The sequence below is a fragment of the Taudactylus pleione genome, unplaced genomic scaffold (assembly GCF_031769625.1).
Source record: "Taudactylus pleione unplaced genomic scaffold, aTauple2 ptg000487l, whole genome shotgun sequence".
Lineage (NCBI taxonomy): Eukaryota > Metazoa > Chordata > Amphibia > Anura > Myobatrachidae > Taudactylus > Taudactylus pleione.
In genome coordinates, this window is record NW_028284889.1 from 4,643,517 (window position 1) to 4,662,626 (window position 19,110).

At 45.0% G+C, this 19,110-nt stretch overlaps 1 protein-coding gene across 2 annotated transcripts in view; it reads left to right on the forward strand.

The window, feature by feature from the left end:
* The window catches only part of TEX14 (testis expressed 14, intercellular bridge forming factor), a 377,640-nt gene extending 361,786 nt beyond the window's left edge, over positions 1–15,854 (forward strand). For both annotated transcript variants that reach the window (XM_088449540.1, XM_088449541.1), the window contains one exon: positions 15,539–15,854. The gene's annotated coding sequence lies outside the window, so the exon portion shown is untranslated. The remainder of the gene's footprint in view (positions 1–15,538) is intronic.
* The last annotated feature ends 3,256 nt before the right edge of the window (positions 15,855–19,110 follow it).

Here is a 19,110-nt window from a genome sequence, read left to right on the forward strand (position 1 = left end):
CATTGAGAATGTCGCCAATTATTATGTATGTGGTTAAAAATGTCAATATCGTAAATATTTGTGTTAGGGATAGACTAACCTGAAAAGCACAGTGTCGACATTCTGACTATGGGACTGGTTCAGAGATGGACGCAGTTCACACAGCAGCTGTATCTTTGCACTGCAGAGGGGTTTGGATTGGAGAGAGCTGCTGTGCAAAAATATTTAAAAGCATCAGGAGGCTTCTGTAGTAAAGACGTCCAGTGCATGATTTTGTGATCTGCTGCTGTGTCTGAAGAAGCATAATCAGATCATCTGTGTGAACATTGGTCATCTTAGTATCCCTCAGGTTACTCGGGATGGCCAGTGTTTTCACCCTGCGGGGGGCAGTGAAGCTGCATTGGAAGATGCAGACCCTGGCCTTGACCCGCCTACAAAATGGGGCTGACGCACCCCTGTTTTGTAAAGCATTACCCCGTTACCACCCCCTCCACGCCCCCAAACGGCTGCAAACTGTCACCCATCTGACTTTGGCAGCCACACTGTGGGGCATATTCAATTCCAGGCGAAAAGTCCCGTACTTTTCGCATGCCGGACTTTTCACATACATCGCTGGTTTTCAATGTGTGCGCGTGCCCGCTTTTTCCCATATTCAATTAGAAATCGGTGAAAACGGGACCCGCCATAACTCTAACATGCGAAAACTGCTGTCAGATTTGGGGAAATCAGCCTGACACCCCCCAAAAGATGCACTGACATTGGGGATTACTCTAGATACCCCAGAATAGCCCAACTGAAGGTATTTGGGGTACTTAAATGCTCTCAATAGCTGCTATTTAGCGTCTTTGCATAAGTGGTGAAGAATAGCATTTAGCAGTTTTTTTGGCTCAAAATAAGTAGTCCCAGCAAATTTGGGGAACACGAAAATGGGTGCTAGCATATTTTTAAGTTGCTAAAGTTTAAAAAATCCTCCTGCTGCAAGCACCTGCAAACTTAAAAACACCTGGGCCATACTTGGGGACCCCCCTGGAGTCTATTTAGCTTGTTTTTAATTTTGTCCCGCAACTTTCGACTTTTTCACCCCCAAAATGAAAGTACTTTCTTGGGGTGATCTAAATAATTTTGTTAACTTTTTTTAACGCAGTTTGCCTTTGGGGGACGTTCCAAGGATGCAAGGGGGTTTACTGCAGCTATGCATCCCAAAACCCCGATTCTGCACTTTTTTCCGACACCTAATGGTGGGTACACACTAGGCGATATTACTGAGCGACTGCACGATTACGACATCGTAATCGTGCAGTCGCTCAGTAATCGTGCACTTTTATGTCGGAAACGACCAGTGATGCGCTCTCCCGCTGGTCGTTTCCGACATTGTCCATCGCCTGAACATGCAGCACAATCTGACGATAATGACATATTGGCATTTTCAGGAATGATGGACAGTGCCTGCACTGAGCGACTGATCGTTCAGTGCAGACATTACAGGGGATCAGGAACGACTGTACGATTACGATGTCATAATCGTACTGTCTTTCCTGATCGCCTAGTGTGTACGCACCTTAATTGAATACGGCCCTGTGTCTGACGACAGAGGACCTGATCTGCGCACGCCCAGTTAAACATCGGAGATGTACGTAAACCATTGGTTTTAACATGTGTATCACTAGTTTATTGAAAAAGGAATTATTTGTTAGATTAAATGCTTACTAGCACAATTATCCTGAAAACTATTATTAGCCTCTAAGATTCTATCACCTGCTTAGCATTGTTGCTATGTGCTCATTAGCACATATAACACCATTTACCATGGTTATAACACTATTTTAATTTAAAAACTGTTTATAGAGATAAGCACAGCAATGAATGCAGTATCTGTAAAAACAGGTTTGTTGTCCTGAAAGTTAAATACTGTATGTGCTGTGATTTGATAAGTAACTTTGGCTCTGCATAACATTGTAGAAGGTATTCTGTTTTTATATAATATTAATGCTAAAGATATATTCACATTAAATGTGTTAGAACTGATAGATAATTATAAAGGTAGTTTTCTGGGTTTAATAAACTACCTCAGTTGACACTCTCTGTCTCGTCTTGCAAATTACACCAAGCAATGACTTTCAACCAATAAAAAGACAGAGAGACATCTGTAAATCTGGCACAGCTTTACTGTACAAAGTTCTGCATCACTTCATGCAGCTTGAATAGCTTTGGAAAGTCATACTTGTAAGATCTGATAGTTGTTTGCATTTACTATACACCGAGAAAAAAATATGGCGGGGAAAAAAAAAACCTTTATCAAGTTAGAAGAAAATATATTTATCCATAGAATAGGAGAATTACGAAATATTTCTAAAAACTAAAGACTAATATTTCAAATGAAATACAATTCTTCCGAACAAGGGCCTATCTATAATGGGTGCACACTCTGCACCCATTTAGTCTTTATACTTACCCATCCGTTTTTTTCAAACTGCTTTTTTTCAGACTGCTGAAAGCTTCTCCTAATCTGCAGGCTAAGCTGATTTGATTTTCATTTTGTAAGCTTGATACATATGCTATAATTAAAGTATTGAATCTACAACTCATTTTCGTGTGCACCTTGTGCTTCTCTTTGCAATAGAAAAGTGACTCCTGGGGAGGAGAAACAACCATTACAAGGGAGCTGCAGAAACGGAGTTATACACTGATTTGACTCACTTCTACTAAATTATCTTTTGGGACTAACATTAAGTACTCACTACAACAATAATATTTCTTACCCCGTTGCCCTCCGTGAGGGGTGTTTATACGAACCATACACAGTATACAATAAATGGTGACACTCAGGATTTTAAAGAAGAGACGACACAACCGTCAGTAGAATCGACGCTTCAGTGCAGAAGCATTTCATGTCCTGATGAAAATGCTTCTTTATTGAAACGTTGATTCTAATGACTGTTGTGTTGTCTCTACTTTGTGTGTGTATATATATTAGGGATGTGCAGGCTCGGATAGGTTCGAGTTTGCACGTGGAGTTCGGATTTTTCCCTCCAAAAAAACGGAACTCAGAAAGAGGCAAAACGTCATCTTGAATGGACGAACATCATCATTCCTGGACAAAAGTCTTCTGGGCTTGGGCTGTGCTGCAGTGCCTTGGTCCAATGGGCACTTGGCAAAGCAGTCACTCACGACTGCTCTGCGACCCCCGGCCATCTTCCTTGTCCCCTGTGGCTAGAATGAGCTTCTGTGCAGAAGCTTATTCTTACCTGTCTTTGGCTGTCACCTGACAGTCTGACTAAGGGCCTCATTCATACTCGCTTGCAAGCGGGTCGATGTTGAGGCCCTTCGCACGTGCAGCGGCCGCACTGCACGTGCGCAAGCCCCGGAGCGAGAGAGAAATTCTCTCGCTCCAGGGCTAACTACAAAAGGGGCGGCTGTCGATGGTGGTCGACAGCTCGCACCGTTTTGTAGGCGGGGTGGGGGATGGCTGGCCAAACGGAGGCGTTCCCGAAGTAACGCATGCCGTTTGGGGGCGGCCCAACTGACATCACTCGTGATGTCAGCGGTTAGTTTCCGGCTCTATTAGAGCCGAAAGTTCACTGGGGCTTGCGGAAGACGAGACCCTACCACAAGGGTCTCTTCGCAAGCCCCGATGGTTCGCGATGGTCTCGACCATCGCGACCATTAACCTGGTCACTCGTTAAAGGTGTAGCGAGCGGCCAGGAGGCCAAATTTTAAAACGTGAAGCAGCCGCCCTCATTCAGAGCAAGCCCTCATATTTTGCAAGCGGCTCTGAATGAGTTCCTAAGTGCGCTGCCCGATCGGAGTCCAATCGCGGTACCAACGGAGGTAGCTGCATAGCCATGGAATGCCCTTAGGCATTTGTTTAGAATGCATATGCCTAGGGCCGGCTTTACCCACCCCCATTAGCCATAATTGCGGCATGGCTATAAGAGCTTCAATCACTTTTTCTTGGTTTGGCTTTAGAGATTTTGTAGCCAATTTAATGCCTCAAATTGTCAAGTGGATTGAAGTCTGGCAGTTTCCCTGGTCATTGCATTCTCTTAACATGACGGTTTCAAACAATTTCTCCACAATCTTTGCACAATGATAGTCTGTTGTCAACCTGAAAACTTAATTCCCCACCTGGAAACCTCTCTTTAGCTGAAGGAAACAGCCTGTTTCTGAGAACGTCACAATATTTTTGCCCATTAATCATCCTGTCGACAATATGATGATGAATTGCACCTGCTGCTCATGTGCAGACCCAAACCATAATTTGGGCATTCATTTTCATGTGGAAAACATCTCACGTAGAGGAGTTGTGTTTACAAATAAACAAAGATGACTTTAATCACAGAATATAATTTTTCTCCATCGTTGAATGGTTTAAGGCTGATGATGTTTAACCCAGATGAGTTGGCGCCTTGTTTGTTAGAAGTGGCTTTTTTCTTGCTTTATAGCTTCTCAGACAGTCTGCTTGCGAACGGAATGTAGTCATTAGATCAACATTTACAATGACGACATTGTTAAAATATCAACAGACACAGTGTTGTCATTCTAGGAATATGCACACGTAAAATGGCAAATTTGTCAGAATGTCGACATTAGGGTTAGGCTACAGTAGGGTTAGGGTTAGGCACTAGAAGGAGGGGTAGGGAATAGAATACTGGAATTCTGGAGGATCCGAGGTATGACCCAGAAGTAACGGTCACATAACCGCCAGGACCAGGAAGCCGTGCTGGAGCCACTGCAGCTGCCAGAGGCAGGTAAGTGACCACTGGGCCACCAGGGATGATATGCTAACTTTCCAACATGTCGACATTTCATCAGTAACTACATGATGACAATTGACACGGTCAGTGTCAACATTTTGTCCATATCGACATTCTCATGTCAACTTGATAAATGACGACATTATGTGTCGACATATCATACAACACCTCTTGCAAACGGCTATGGGCAGTATGCATGCAGGCATCAGCCTTTGCTGTCTGTTGCGGCAGACATTCAGATGTCGGAAGGGGCCATCTTTAAGACTGATGTGCCAAAGAACTCAATCTGTTATGTTGTCTTCCTGTCAGTCCTGATCATGGATTATCATCCATATAAGGCATTTCTTTGCATTTTTTGTAAATTCATGACACTAGATTTATTACAGTTAATTTGTTTTTGCACTATAAGACATGTCTTGTTCTGCTCTAAAAATAATATGAAGACAATTTTCCTTGTCAAGCATGAGAGATTACTTCATTGTTAAAGTTCAAATGACATAATTTCTTCCAAATGCCAAAGATCAGCACACACAAGCTATTTATATCAAATAAGGAATGCTAATTGGAGAACAAAATCAACATCTGCTTGGTCAGCTATTGTCTGCTTGAATATGCTCAAATTGCATTGCATACTGCTCTCAGTTGTGTTTTTGAAGTGTAGTTTTTAACTGCGTGTCTTTATTTAAAACAACACCAAAGTGACACATATTGGACATAGAGTAAAATCGGAACAAAATGGCACATAACTTGCGTAGCATGGTTATAAACAGACACAAGTAAACAAAGAAAGTGATGCAGGACATTTTGACACCATTTAATTTAACAAAAAGTCAGGAAGATGTTAGCAAAGAAACAGCACTGCAGATGCCAGCTCCGCCATACCATAAACTGTTTGGGGGACCCCCATCACCAGGCCCTGGGGATCCCACCTTCACCTAGCTATGCACAATGTGGACCCCTTACAAGGGTGCTGTGGTGCTCTTCAACCTTAACTTACAGGGGGTTTCCCCATGGCCGTTGCTTTCACTACCCTATGGCCACTAGCTACAGTGCTTTCCCACCTTGCTGTGACCCGTCTGCAATGTAAAATGTTCTATTCACAATTTAAAACATTCCTTCATTACTGTAACATTCCTTATTATTGTAATGATCCGCTCCACTAGCCATTCCCCTCTTCCTATGACGTGAATATATGATCATTAAATTAGAGGCGGTAGGGTGCCCCACGCGCTTTCTCCCGATTGCTAGAAAATTAAATACAGTAGTTGCTTGTGCAGGGTACTTAATGCCCTGTTTTTACATGGGTGCAGAATTTTCAAGTCCAAAAAACACAATCAAATTTGCTCCCTATCAAATCTATTCTACTTTTACTCTTCTAAGTCCTCCTTCCTAAGCCTAGCCCCTTCCCACCTACCTCTTCTACCCTGCTTTCAACCCCACCATAGCTATTGCTTCACTGCTGTGCCCCACCCTGTCTCTTGTAACTCCTTGTGGCCCTGTGACTGTTCACAGGCTCTACTACTCCCTCTGTTTCTTTGGTTTGCAAGCTGCTACAACCCCCTACCACATTAAGCAATGGTGATACAAAAACACTCCACCAATCCATAACTAAATACACAGGTCTGATTCAGAGATGGACACTAATGCGATCGCAGCTACGATTTCGCACGGAACGCAGCTGTAAAAATATGCTAATAGTTCCAAAGCTTACCCGAGCATAAGGACGCCCATCACTGCCTTCTCATATGCATACTATGACGCTTACCTGCATAAATTTCGGTGACTCGGCAGCTGTCCTGACACGCAGAGAGCTCTCATGCTGCTTAGGAGATCGCAAGGGCTAGTTTATGCATACCCATGTAACAGTTTTTAATTGGTCAGACACGTCTGCATTTTATTGACTACCCCCTTGTTACCTCCCCAAATGCTGATTTCCTGTTACTCACTTTGTGAATGGATCCTCTGTGTGTGTACAGAATCGCAAGACAATTGCAGCGTGCGTGCAGTGCAGCTTATACACATGTGCAGTGGCAAACAATCTGCGTAAAAACACATTAGCCTTCATCTCTGTATCAGGCCCATGGTATATCTTTGACAAGTTCTGGGTTTATCTCACTTTGGCCCTAATTTGCTCATCAGTTTTCTTTTATTCTACAAATTAGTCAACATAGCTATATTGACTCACTAACAAAGAGGCTCATTTAGTGTTCATGCCTGATTTTTCATGTTTCCATTTCCTAATTATGCATATGTAGATGCTCTTGTTATGCATTATCTCTTGTTGATGCAATAATAAGCAATTATTGCTGCTGATAGACATCACCATACCTAATGTGATAGGATCACTGGTAAAGTGGTCAGTGGTAGATACATTTGTCCTAGGTTTTTGACCTATGTGTTCTAAAAAACCCCAGGAGAAAAGTCTGCAGTGAAGCAGATTTGAGTGTCGGCTTTTTGAAAAGCCGGTTTGGGTCTTGGGGGTGTGGATGTGAGGAGAGGGAGGGCTCAATCCACACGCCTCTCCAGGTTTTGGCCTTTTTGGCCTGTTAGCGGGCTCATTAGGGTCTGCACCTGTAACTGGCTGATATAGGCTGTGTGATTGTAAGCTAGTGTCTCATACCTGGGAGAGCAAGCAGACTGGCTGGCTCAGAGACACTTGGTGAAAACTACCTATAAGTCTTGTGCAAATGCTTGTGTTGATGGTGGAGGCAGTAGGCCCCACTATTTCTTTAGAGAGGGAACCTCTTGTCTAGTTAGCGCCCAGACGGGCTAGCGTTTTACTTTTATGTTTTATTTTCCTTTTATGTTGCACAGTAAAGACTGGTACCGACCAGCTAGTACGAGACCCCAGACTGGTGTACTATTTTTCCGGCTGCTGTGTGTGTGAAGAGGGAGTCCATCTACCCCAGGAGAGGGACCCCTAATCCGGTCTTGTTACAATTGGTGGAGAATGCGGGCAAGCACACACTGAAAAGTGCAGCAAGAAAAATTTGTCCTTTAAAATTTAAAGGAGCAGACACGTGATTATTGAATCCCTGAAGGTGGCGTCAGCCAATGCTCAAAGAGGCAAGGTTCAGCTTCCAACCAGCACCTGGAGGTAAAATGGAGGACGTTGTAAAAGCCCTGCTTCAGGCTACGGCAGCTCAGCAGGAAACTACCAATGTACAACTGATGGCCTTGGAGGCAGCCCAGAGGCAGCAACAAGTCACCGTCGAGGAAACCCGCCAGGCTTTTAAGGAGGTGGTACAGCACCTGGTCGCTCGGCCTGGAGATGCTACTACTGGTCCTCCGACCACCACTCACTCCATACAAGCCAGTCACTTCCTACAAAAGATTACTTCGGGCGATGATGTGGAGGCATATCTCACCGCATTTGGGAGAACAGCCGAAAGGGAGAGTTGGCCCAAGGAGCAATGGGCAAGTCTGGTGGCACCTTTCCTGTCCAGGGAGCCACAAAAGGCTTATTACGATTTATGCCTGGCCAATGCTAAGGACTATGTGACGTTAAAACGGGAGATCCTAACTTGCTTGGGAGTCACCACCTTTGTTCGTGCCCAACGAGTCCACCGCTGGGAGTTCCAAATGGACAGACCTCCACGCTCACAGATCCACGACCTCGTCCATCTATCCACCAAGTGGCTACAGCCCGAGCTGCTGACAGGACCACAAATCGTCGAACGATTCATGATGGACCGGTATCTGCGATCCCTACCTGCATCCTTTCGCAAGTGGGTGAGCCATGCCGACCCTAAGTCCGCGGACCAGCAGTTGGTTGAACTGGTGGAGAGGTACGTGGCTGCTGAGGAGCTGATGAGTCTGCCCCACCGATCCCCAATGGTGCACCAGCGAAATCCCATCAACAATGGTAAGGGTGGTGGAATGTGCCTAAGACTGAGGGTTGGGAACCTGAAGACAGGCCTGCCAGGCCAGGAAGGTTCCTACTCCGCAAAAGACTAGACATTAATGTGACTCAATGTTTCCGATGTGGTGGCTTCGGCCATATAGTAGCTAATTGTTCACTTACCTCTGAGCCCATGCAATGTGATACTGCTTCTGTCAACCGCAGGGGGTCTTTCTTTGCACAGCCAGCCTGTACTGCTGACCGGCAGGCTGAAACAGATAAACACATGTGTGTACTCACCGTGGAAGGCAACCGAGTAGAGGCTCTGGTAGCCTGGTTACATTTTTGAGAACTGAGCTGGTGAACCCTTTGAAGCATAAGGGAAAAACTGTTGGTGTAACATGCATACATGGGGATACTCTGTATTATATTACTGCCGAAGTGAACATCGAGACGCCATGTGGTTCCGCGGTAGTCTCTGTGGGTTTGGTACCAGGCTTAATGTATGATGTGATATTGGGAAGAGAATTTGCTCACTTCTGGAAGTTGTGGGAAAGCCGGTTTTGCACAGTTGTAAATCACCCTGCCTCGTCTGAAAGGGTGACTGATGTAGTGGCAGAGTCAGAGATGTTCCCATTTTCTAGTATGATTGGTGAACTAGAGTATGCGGACTGTGATGGTGGCTCGCCAAGTGTTGTAGAGCCCGTTGATCGTCTGCTGGATTTAGAGTTCAGAAGAGAGGTCTTTGCCGTAAAGCAGTTAAATGACTTTACTCTGGTGAAAGCCATGGAGAATGTCAAGGTTGTCAATGGTAAACCCGTAGATCCCGATAGTCCCTTGACGTATCCTTACATGGTAATATGTCAGGATCTGTTGTATCAGATGACTAAGAAAGGGGAGGAGATTGTGAAACAATTAATAGTCCCCAAAGCTTACAGGAGAACGGTGTTAGATCTGGCCCATTGTCATATAATGGCAGGCCACCTAGGGGTAGAGAAAACCACTGAGCAAATCGTGCAGAGGTTTTTTTGGCCCGGTGTCCATAAAGACGTATCTGACTTTTGCGCCTCCTGCCCTGAATGCCAGTATCATGCTCCCAGACCACATTTCAAAAGTCCTCTAGTCCCACTACCAATTATAGAGGTACCATTTGAAAGAATAGCTATGGACTTGGTGGGACCCTTGTTGAAGTCTGCCCGGGGACATCAATATATTCTGGTAATTCTGGACTACACTACCAGATACCCGGAAGCGATACCGCTACGCAATACGTCAACCAAATCCATTGCTAGAGAGCCGGTCCATGTTTTTAGCAGGTTGGGAATACCGAAGGAGATACTAACTGACCAGGGTACCCCGTTCATGTCAAAAGTTATGAAGGCGTTGTGCCGCCTGTTTAAGATTAACCAGTGAAGGACCTCGGTTTATCACCCCCAAACCGATGGTTTGGTCGAGAGGTTTAACAAGACCTTAAAACATATGTTAAGGAAAGTAGTCGACAAAGATGGTAAAGATTGGGATTATTTGTTGCCTTATCTGCTGTTGGCCATAAGAGAGGTTCCCCAATCCTCCACCGGGTTTTCACCTCTTGACTTGTTCTATGGGAGACATCCAAGAGGGTTACTAGACGTTGCCAAGGAGACGTGGGAAGGGCAGTCCAGTCCTTATAAAACAGTGATTGAACATGTTTCCCAGATGCAAGATGCTGTAGTGCCAATGGTTAAAGAGCACTTGGGACAGGCCCAACTAGCACAGCAGAGGGTATATAACCGCAATGCACAGTTAAGAAACTTTGCTCCTGGGGACAGAGTGTTGGTGTTGGTTCCCACGATAGAAAGTAAACTGTTGGCTAAGTGGCAAGGGCCTTTTGAGATCTTAGAAAAAGTGGGACAGGTCAACTATTAAGTTTACCAGCCGGAGAAAAGAAAACCAGAACAGATATATCATGTGAACCTGATAAAACCCTGGAAGGATAGAGCAGCACTGTCAGCCGTCCAAGCCCCTCCAGTAAACCCAGGTCCCGTGGTACCCGAAGTGACAGTGATAAAAACCCTGTCAGCCAGTCAACAGCAGGAGGTCAAGGAATTTTTGATCAGAAATAGGGTACTGTTTTCTGGCCTGCCAGGAAAAACCACGGTCATCCAACATGACATTGTCACTGACCCGGGGGTTAAAGTTAACCTAAAGCCCTATAGGTTGCCCGAAGCCCAAAGAGGGTCTGTGTCAAAGGAAATTAAAAAATTTTTTAGAATTGGGGGTAATTGATGAATCACATAGTGAGTGGTCCAGTCCCATTGTGCTGATTCCAAAGCCCGATGGGAGTGTGCGTTTTTGTAATGACTTCCGAAAAGCTGAAAAGTATTTCAAAATTCGATGCCTACCCGATGCCTAGGGTGGATGAACTAATTGAAAGGCTGGGGACAGCAAGATAATTAACCACTCTGGACCTAACCAAAGGGTATTGGCAAGTGCCATTAACCGAAAACGCCAAATAAAAAATGGCTTTTTCTGTACCAGAAGGGTTGTTTCATTACAAGATGTTACCCTTTGGGCTACATGGGGCGCCTGCTACCTTTCAAAGAATGATGGATAGGATTCTAAGACCCCATAGACGATATGCTGCGGCTTATCTGGATGATGTGGTCATACATAGTCCTGATTGGCAGTCTCACTTACCCAGAGTACAAGCAGTGTTAGACTCCATCTTTAAGGCAGGTTTGACAGCCAACCCGAAAAAGTGTTGTCTAGGGATGGAGGAGGTAAAATATCTGGGATACACCATTGGCAGAGGTTTGATAAGACCCCAGCTCAATAAGATTGAGGCAATACAGAACTAGCCACGACCCCTCAATAAGAAGCAGGTGAGAAGCTGGATACTATAGAAGGTTCATACCCAGTTTTGCCACCATTGCGGTCCCACTTACTGAACTTACCAAGGGCAAACAAAAAATCATGGTGGAATGGGGTCCTGAAGCGGAGAAAGTTTTCCAAGAATTAAAAATTGCCTTATGTACCCGACCCGTTCTGGTGACCCCTGATTTTGACATTTGGCTAGCAGGGTGCCTAGAATGGCACACTGAGCAAGAATGAGTCCTTAGGATGCTTCAGACGGTCAGACCGCTGCCCTTAAAGCTCCCCGGAGCATCCTCAGGATGTTCCGGGCATTGCTGTAATCACCGGCGATTGTGGCCTCGTCCCCGTGTGATGTCATGCGGAGGGGGAATGGCCTGCACCGGGCCCACAAATAATGTTATATATATCAAAATGGCTCTCTGCAGAAAAAAGGTTCCCCACCCCTGCTCTAAAGGGTTGGGTATGGGCAGTGCTTAAAGTGATCCTAGAGAAGTGGTGAAACTCACCGCCCCTTCTCGGTGGAATATCAATAAAGGGACAGCGCACATCGGAAAAAAAGCGTCATGGTCTCAAAATAAAGGGGCGTGGTCACATAGTATTCCCAATACAAATTACGCCACACAGTAGCACATTTTTGATTCACATTACACCACATAGTAGTGTCACTTATTCATGTATGACACACAGCAGTGCCCCTTTTACACCATGCCCACATTTGTGCCCGTTATACACAATGCCCACAGTAGTAGTGCCCCTTATACAATGCCCACAGCAGTAGTGCCCTTCACATATAATGCCCATTGTAGTGGTGCCCTTTACACATAATGCCCTCAGTAGTGGTGCCCCTTATGCAGTGCCCCCAGTAGTGGTAGTGCCCCTTATGCAAAGCCCACAGTAGTGCTAGTGCCCCTAATGCAGTGCCCCCAGTAGTGGTAGTGTCCCTTATCCAGTGCCCACAGTGTTAGTGCCCCTTATGCAGAGCCCACAGTAGTGATAGTGCCCCTTATGCAGTGCCCTCAGTAGTGGTGCCACTTATGCAGTGTCCCCAGTAGTGGTATTGCCCCTTATGCAGTGCTCATAGTGGTAGTGCCCTTTATGCAGAGCCCACAGTAGTTGTAGTGACCCTTATGCAGTGCCCTCAGTAGTGGTGCCCCTTATGCAGTGCCCTCAGTAGTGGTGCCCCTTATGCAGTGCCCCCAGTAGTGGTAGTGCCCCTTATGCAGTGCGCATAGTGGTAGTGCCCCTTATGCAGTACCCCCAGGAGTGGTGCCCCCTATGCAATGTCCCCATTAGTAATCCCCTTGTAATAGTGCCCCCAATAGTAGTGCCACTAGTAGTAATGCCCCCTGTAGTAGTGACCCCAATAGTAATGCCTCCAGTAGTAGTGCCACCTGAGTAATGCCCCCAATAGTAATGTCCCCAGTAGTAGTGCCCCCTCAGTAATGTCCCCAGTAGTAGTGCCCCCTCAGTAATGCCCTCTGTAGTTGTGCCCCCTGAGTAATGCCACCAGTAGTAGTGCCCCCTGAGTAATGCTCCCAGTAGTAGTGCCCCCCGTAGTAATGTCCCCTATTGTGAAGCCGCTTACACACAAAAAAAGATAATACTTAAGCCCCGCTTCCGCTGCCGCCTTTGCTGCCTGGCTGCTCCTCAGTCTGAACTGTGGGAGAGACGTCATGAGCTCCAGCTTCCAGCTGCCGATGGCGCTGCGGGGAGGGAGCCGGGCGCCCGCTGGTAACAAAATCTCAGCGGGTGCCTAGCAAATGGAGCCTCCCAGGGGCGCCTGGGTTAGGTGGGTCGGAGGAGGTGGAACTGGCCCGTTCCGACCCGCTATAACCCCTGGCACAAGATCCTGACGGTCAGGATGCCGATGGTCAGAATACCGACAGCTGCATCCCGACAGATTTAGGTAGGACTTCTAAGCCTAACACTACCCTCCCGCAGCCTATCCCTAACCCTCGCCCCGCACCCTAACCCTCTCCCTAGTACACCTAAGCCTGATACTTAACGTTGACGTTCTGGAACCAGTATTCTGATGACCGTCAGGATTCCAGAGCCGGTATTCTGACAATCGGCATCCTGACGGTCGGGATGCTGACTACATCCCCCTTTAAGGATTCTAAATTATTTAGACAAACAATTGAAAAAGTATAAGTGTACTTGATTGTACATATATAAATTTGAAATTAGGCTACATTCAGCTAACAAAAAAACAGAAAGTTTACTGCACAAAGCACCTACCAAGTAACCCTTGGAGTACAGTACCAATCACTGAACCGCACTGTTTCTTTTTCTGCCAGCAAGGCAGGGCCTTATCAGTACTGTCCTGGAGTAGAGGTTTTTCCACTTTTAACCTGTCCACTTCCCAGGAGTTGACTTCAATGTGACTTGTTTTAGAAGAGGTTTCTTCACTAAATTGGGTACCTGCAAATCCTCGAGTAGCAGCAGGCACCTTGCAGTCAGTCAAGCTGGTTTTCATGAAGAACAAAGAAGCACCCATTAGGTAGGTCATAAAATATAATGTACTCAAGTCTCTGCTCATGCCCCAAGTTAAACTGTTGTAATCTTTTCTCGGGAGAATGGTCCTGCAGCTGACTGGCATGACATGGCCGTCCACTAGCGGAGGTAGTCTCACAAAGTTTTAGCCTTTGGGTGCTTCTGCTTGGGTGGGACGCAACTGCAGAGGAAAAAATATTTTTCAAATCAACTGAATCTGGGCCTGATTAAAGATGAACTCAGTTGTAGCCGCGACCATTGGTCTTCCTACTGAGATGTCCACCAGCTTCTCCAATAATCCGTCACTGTGCATAGTAAGGCACACCATCGGTCGCACCACCCTATGGAGGCACAGATTCTCAGTCTGAACATGACCGTCATAACCGTAGTTTCTGACCACGACACACACCCTCGCCTAGCTAGCCACTCCCTCTGTTGTGCTTATTCCTTTTACAATTTTTTTTTTTAAATTGTATCCTAAGTATAAATATATATTCTAAAAAATCTACAAGGTTAATCTGTCTGAAGTTTTAAGATTGTAAACAGTTTGTGATGAGAAAAATACCCAAATTAACCTATGTATTGCAGAAAGTTTTAATATGCATGAGTGTCTATCGTAAATCAAATTTTCTTCTGTTACCCTCCTTATTTAATTTTTAACATGTATGGCAATGGGCACTTTTTTTTACATGTATGGCAATGGGCATCCTTTATGTTGGCAAAACTAAGCACCTATTTGTGTACCACTGCAGCTCTGAAATTGTATTGCTTGTAATGCTTGATGTTTAGAACATTATTATCTCAAAATAGGTGACTACATGTGTCACCTTTACCCACACCTCATTAAACTGTCATAACCTCTGTCTGGATGTTTAAGTCAGTTTATTATAGACATGCAAAATATCTCTGAAATGTAAATATTTTATCTTAGACTTATGGAATTAAATACATTATATACAGATGTATCAAGCATTAAATTGATACCAATATGTTATTATACTGTCATTCCAAAATTATGCATGTCAGATTTGGATATACAGTAGTCCCTGTACAGGCTGTTTTTGGGAACTTTTGAAAGTTCAGTACTATGTAAAAAGTAAATAATCAGGAATCATACATTCTTCCTTGAATAATTAATAGCATAACCACCACTTGCTATTGCAGGGAACCCATGTTCTTTTTCCCTGGTTTAGAGGGAATTAACTCGAGCTGATTATACATTTGTACTAAACATTTTATTTTCAACAGAATCTCATAAATCCAGTGATGCATCTGATGGTAGAAAACTGTACTGCATGTAAACAAAAATAATCAAGCACTTATTTTTTGGGGCGGGTCTTAGCAGGCTTTCAGAGACAGGGCTTAAGCTCTGTGCAGTTGGGAATTGGGAAAGAAAAAATGTCAGTTCCCAGTCAGTCATCGATGGAGAACAAATGGGTCTTTGCCATCAGTGTTGATACCATTGGCTATCGGTAGTTAGTCATCGATTGTTCTTAACTATCGATGGTCAGTGTCCATTCCTAAGCGTATTACATAGTTTCAATTTGAATGTCGCTACATCTGTAGATAAATTTACAGAATAAAGCACTGAATGTAAGTTGTGTTTTCTACTTTATAGGAATACAGTTCAGAAGCAAAATTACTTTCCAAAATACAGACAGAAACAACCTCAGCATGGATATTTAAGCCAGTATTGATGTTTACTATATGATTTTTATTTGTTATAAATTGTTTTGAAGTATTCACTTCATGTTAAAATGTTAATACAAATGTTTTGTTGAATTAATTGCATTGTAGTTTACTGTTTTACTTGAAAATCTAACCTGCCAAATACATAGAACTTTCAGAAATATGATTATCCAGGTTTAAAGATTTTGATCGACCAGTTCTTGAAAACAACTGTACATGCAATCTTTGTGGGCAGATTGAACTACCACAGAAGAGAAAAAAAACAACTGTAGAAATTTGTGCTCTGTACGTAATAAAGTTTATCAGATTTAAATTATTCTTTGTTTGTGCAAATCATTTTATGCAAAGTTGTTTTGCAAAAGGTCTTTCACTTAAAATGTACTGTCTATAGATGTGTCTTCACTCATCTTTGCTCTCAGTGCAACACATATTCACTAGAGTGGCATCAGATCTTGCAAGTGTATTTTCGCACTGCCGACACTACTACTGTACTAACAAAATGTATTTGCTTAAAAGTAGCATAATATTAGCCAAAAAGTAGGATAATAGCCGAAAAGTAGCATAATATTAGCAAAACAGTAGCATAATATTAACCAAAAAGTAGGATAATATTAGCCAAAAAGTTGCATAATATTAGCCAGAACGTAGCATAAAATTTGTGAAAAACTAGCAAAAAGCGTTTCTGGGACACTCTTGAAGAAATAATTCTCTATGTAATCTAATGCTGTGTATCCACTACACAATATAATGAACGATTTCCAAATAATTAAAACATCCATAAAAATTGTCATCAAATTAATTAAAACATCCATAAAAATTGTCACCAATTTGACAAACAGAGCAGCGTACCAGAATGAATGGGGTGCTATCTTACCACACCCTTACAAGCATATGAGAAGCTTTACCAGTAACCTCCCGGGTATAGGCACTGGAACTGCTTCAGGTCCTGTATTAGAACCACAGTCTTCTGCTTCCTCCACCTGGATTACTGCTCTCCTCCTCTCACCAACATGTTTCGGCTCTATATGAGACTTTATCTAGACACCTTGATAGAGGCTCCGAAACATGTTGGTGACAATCATTTTGTTGACAATTTTTATGGATGTTTTAATTATTTGGATTAATAAATAGTACTTCAATATATACGCCTTTATCCCTTTTTTGTATGCATATGGAGTAGAACAGGTGGATTTTATATTCCAGAGAATAGAAGAAAGATAGAGGTGGAGGAAATAAGAAGACTGTAAACGTACCCATTATAAAGAACCGAAAATCTACTTACCAGAAGAAAGAATATAGTTACTGTAACTTTGTCTTTGGAGCCTGAATACCCCGGGGGGTGCGCACTATTGCAAGTACTCTTTTTCTTTCTTGATATCATTATTCAATTTATCTTTGCATCTGGTGCTGCACTGTGAAATTGAAGCGCAGGATTCTCTATATTTTTCTGTTATACTGGGGATCTGTATGATGGGGTTCAAATCCCGACAGGAGATTCCTGACATGAGGAGATCCCAACACCGGCTGGTAAGTACCCTAACCCTCCCCTCCCCCCCCCTAACCCTAATCCTCCCTTAGGGGTGCCTAACCTTAAAACTCCCGGGGTGGTACCTAACCCTAAGTCACCCCTGGGGTGCCTAAACCTCACCTTCCCGCATCCTAAACCTCCCGGAGGGGTGCATAACCCTAACCTACCTCCAGAGGTGCCTAACCATAACCCTCCCCCCTAGGGGAGCATAACCTTTCCCCCAAACAACCTAGCCCCGCTACACTCCCTAGACCTAACGCTCCCCCTCCCCCACGCGTGGCTAACGCTAAGGACGCTTCGGACTTACCTCATTCGGGCAGTCCCCCATTGGGCTTCTCCTGTCTGGATATAGACCGGCGGCACTTAGTCCGCCAGTCTATAAACTGCATCCCGCTATACTGTATATTATTAACTCTTTAGAGGGCCCAAGGAAACCGGATTTACAAATAGCCTCTTCATACTGTATTCAACTTTGATACTGTGTGCATGGTTGATACCGAGGCCCAATCGTAATAGGCTCTGATTGGTTAAGTTTAAAGAGGCAATTCGGTTTATGGCAAAATCAGGTTGTTTTTGTCTTCTAACTAGTTGTCGCTTTAAATCTAGCAGGTATCTAGCCTGAATCACATCTGGATCAGCAGATCGGAAAGGGTTGTAGCATAAATTTGTGTGTATTTACAGTAAAAATGTCAGTTTTATTGATATGATAAATATAACACAAACAGATGAATTTGGAATGTAATTATTCGGAATGGATAGACAAGTCTTTGTAAGTAATAACAATGAACAGAGGCCCTGATTCAGAGACTGACGCTCTGAAAGAGCGCTGACTTTGAATCTGGGCTTTTTTTTTGTGCAGCCTTCTGGCCGCTCTCATAGCTGTGGGTGACCACCAACAGCTATTGCGAGCGGCCAGGATGATGGTCTCGATGGTTAAGACCATCGCGACCATCGGGCTTGCGACGAGACCCTTGTGGTAGGGTCTCGTGGCCTCAAGCCCCAGAGAGCTTCTGGCTCTAATAAAGCCAGAAGCTCTCTCACTGACATCACTGGTGATGTCAGTGGGGCCGCCCACAACCGGCGAATGCCTCCATTTGTGAAGCCACCCCCCGCCACACCTACAAAACGGGGTGAGCTGTCGATCAACATCGACAGCCGCCCCTTTTGTAGTGAGCCACGGAGCGAGAGATTTTCTCACTCGCTCCGGGGCTTGCGCACGCAGAGCACACCATCGACCCGCTCGCGGGTTGCATGCAGATGGTGGTCATGATGAAGTCATACTGGATGCGAAATTGGCTGAATACCATTGGGAATAAGGGGGTCATTCAGACCCGGTCGTTAGCGCCGATGCGCTCGGACCGGGTCGATGGCCCCCCACAGAGCATGCGCACGACGGCGCCATCGTGCGCATGCGTGAGACCCGCTACGACCGACAGCGCCGGTCGTAGCGGGTCTCGATCCAAAGGGGGCGAGCTGTCGATGTTGATTGACAGCTCGCCCCGTTTGGAAGGCGGGCCGGGGGGTGGCAGCCCAAACGGAGGCGTTCTCATGGGAACGCCTACCGTTTGGGGGCGGCCCCACTGACATCACTAGTGATGTCAGTGGAGAGCTTCCGGCTCAGACAGAGCCAGAAGCTCTCCGGGGCTTACGACAAGGGAGACCCTACCCTAGGGTCTCGTAAGCTCCGATGGTCGCGATGGTCTCTGACCATCGCGACCATCACCGGAGTGGTCGTTAGAGCTGTGGGTGTTAACCCACAGCCTAACGACCGAAACAGAGGCGGGCGGTCAGGATGCAAGTCAGGTCCCTCTGTATATTCCATCAGAATCCAGACAATGCAGTGGGTAGCAAGGAAAGGTGATAAATCTGGACACGGCAATACTGGATGCCTCCAACTGAGCCAGGAATGTACGCTTAGAATATGGAAGCTCGACTGGATGCAGGAACACGGATGGACGGTTAGGAGCTGGGCT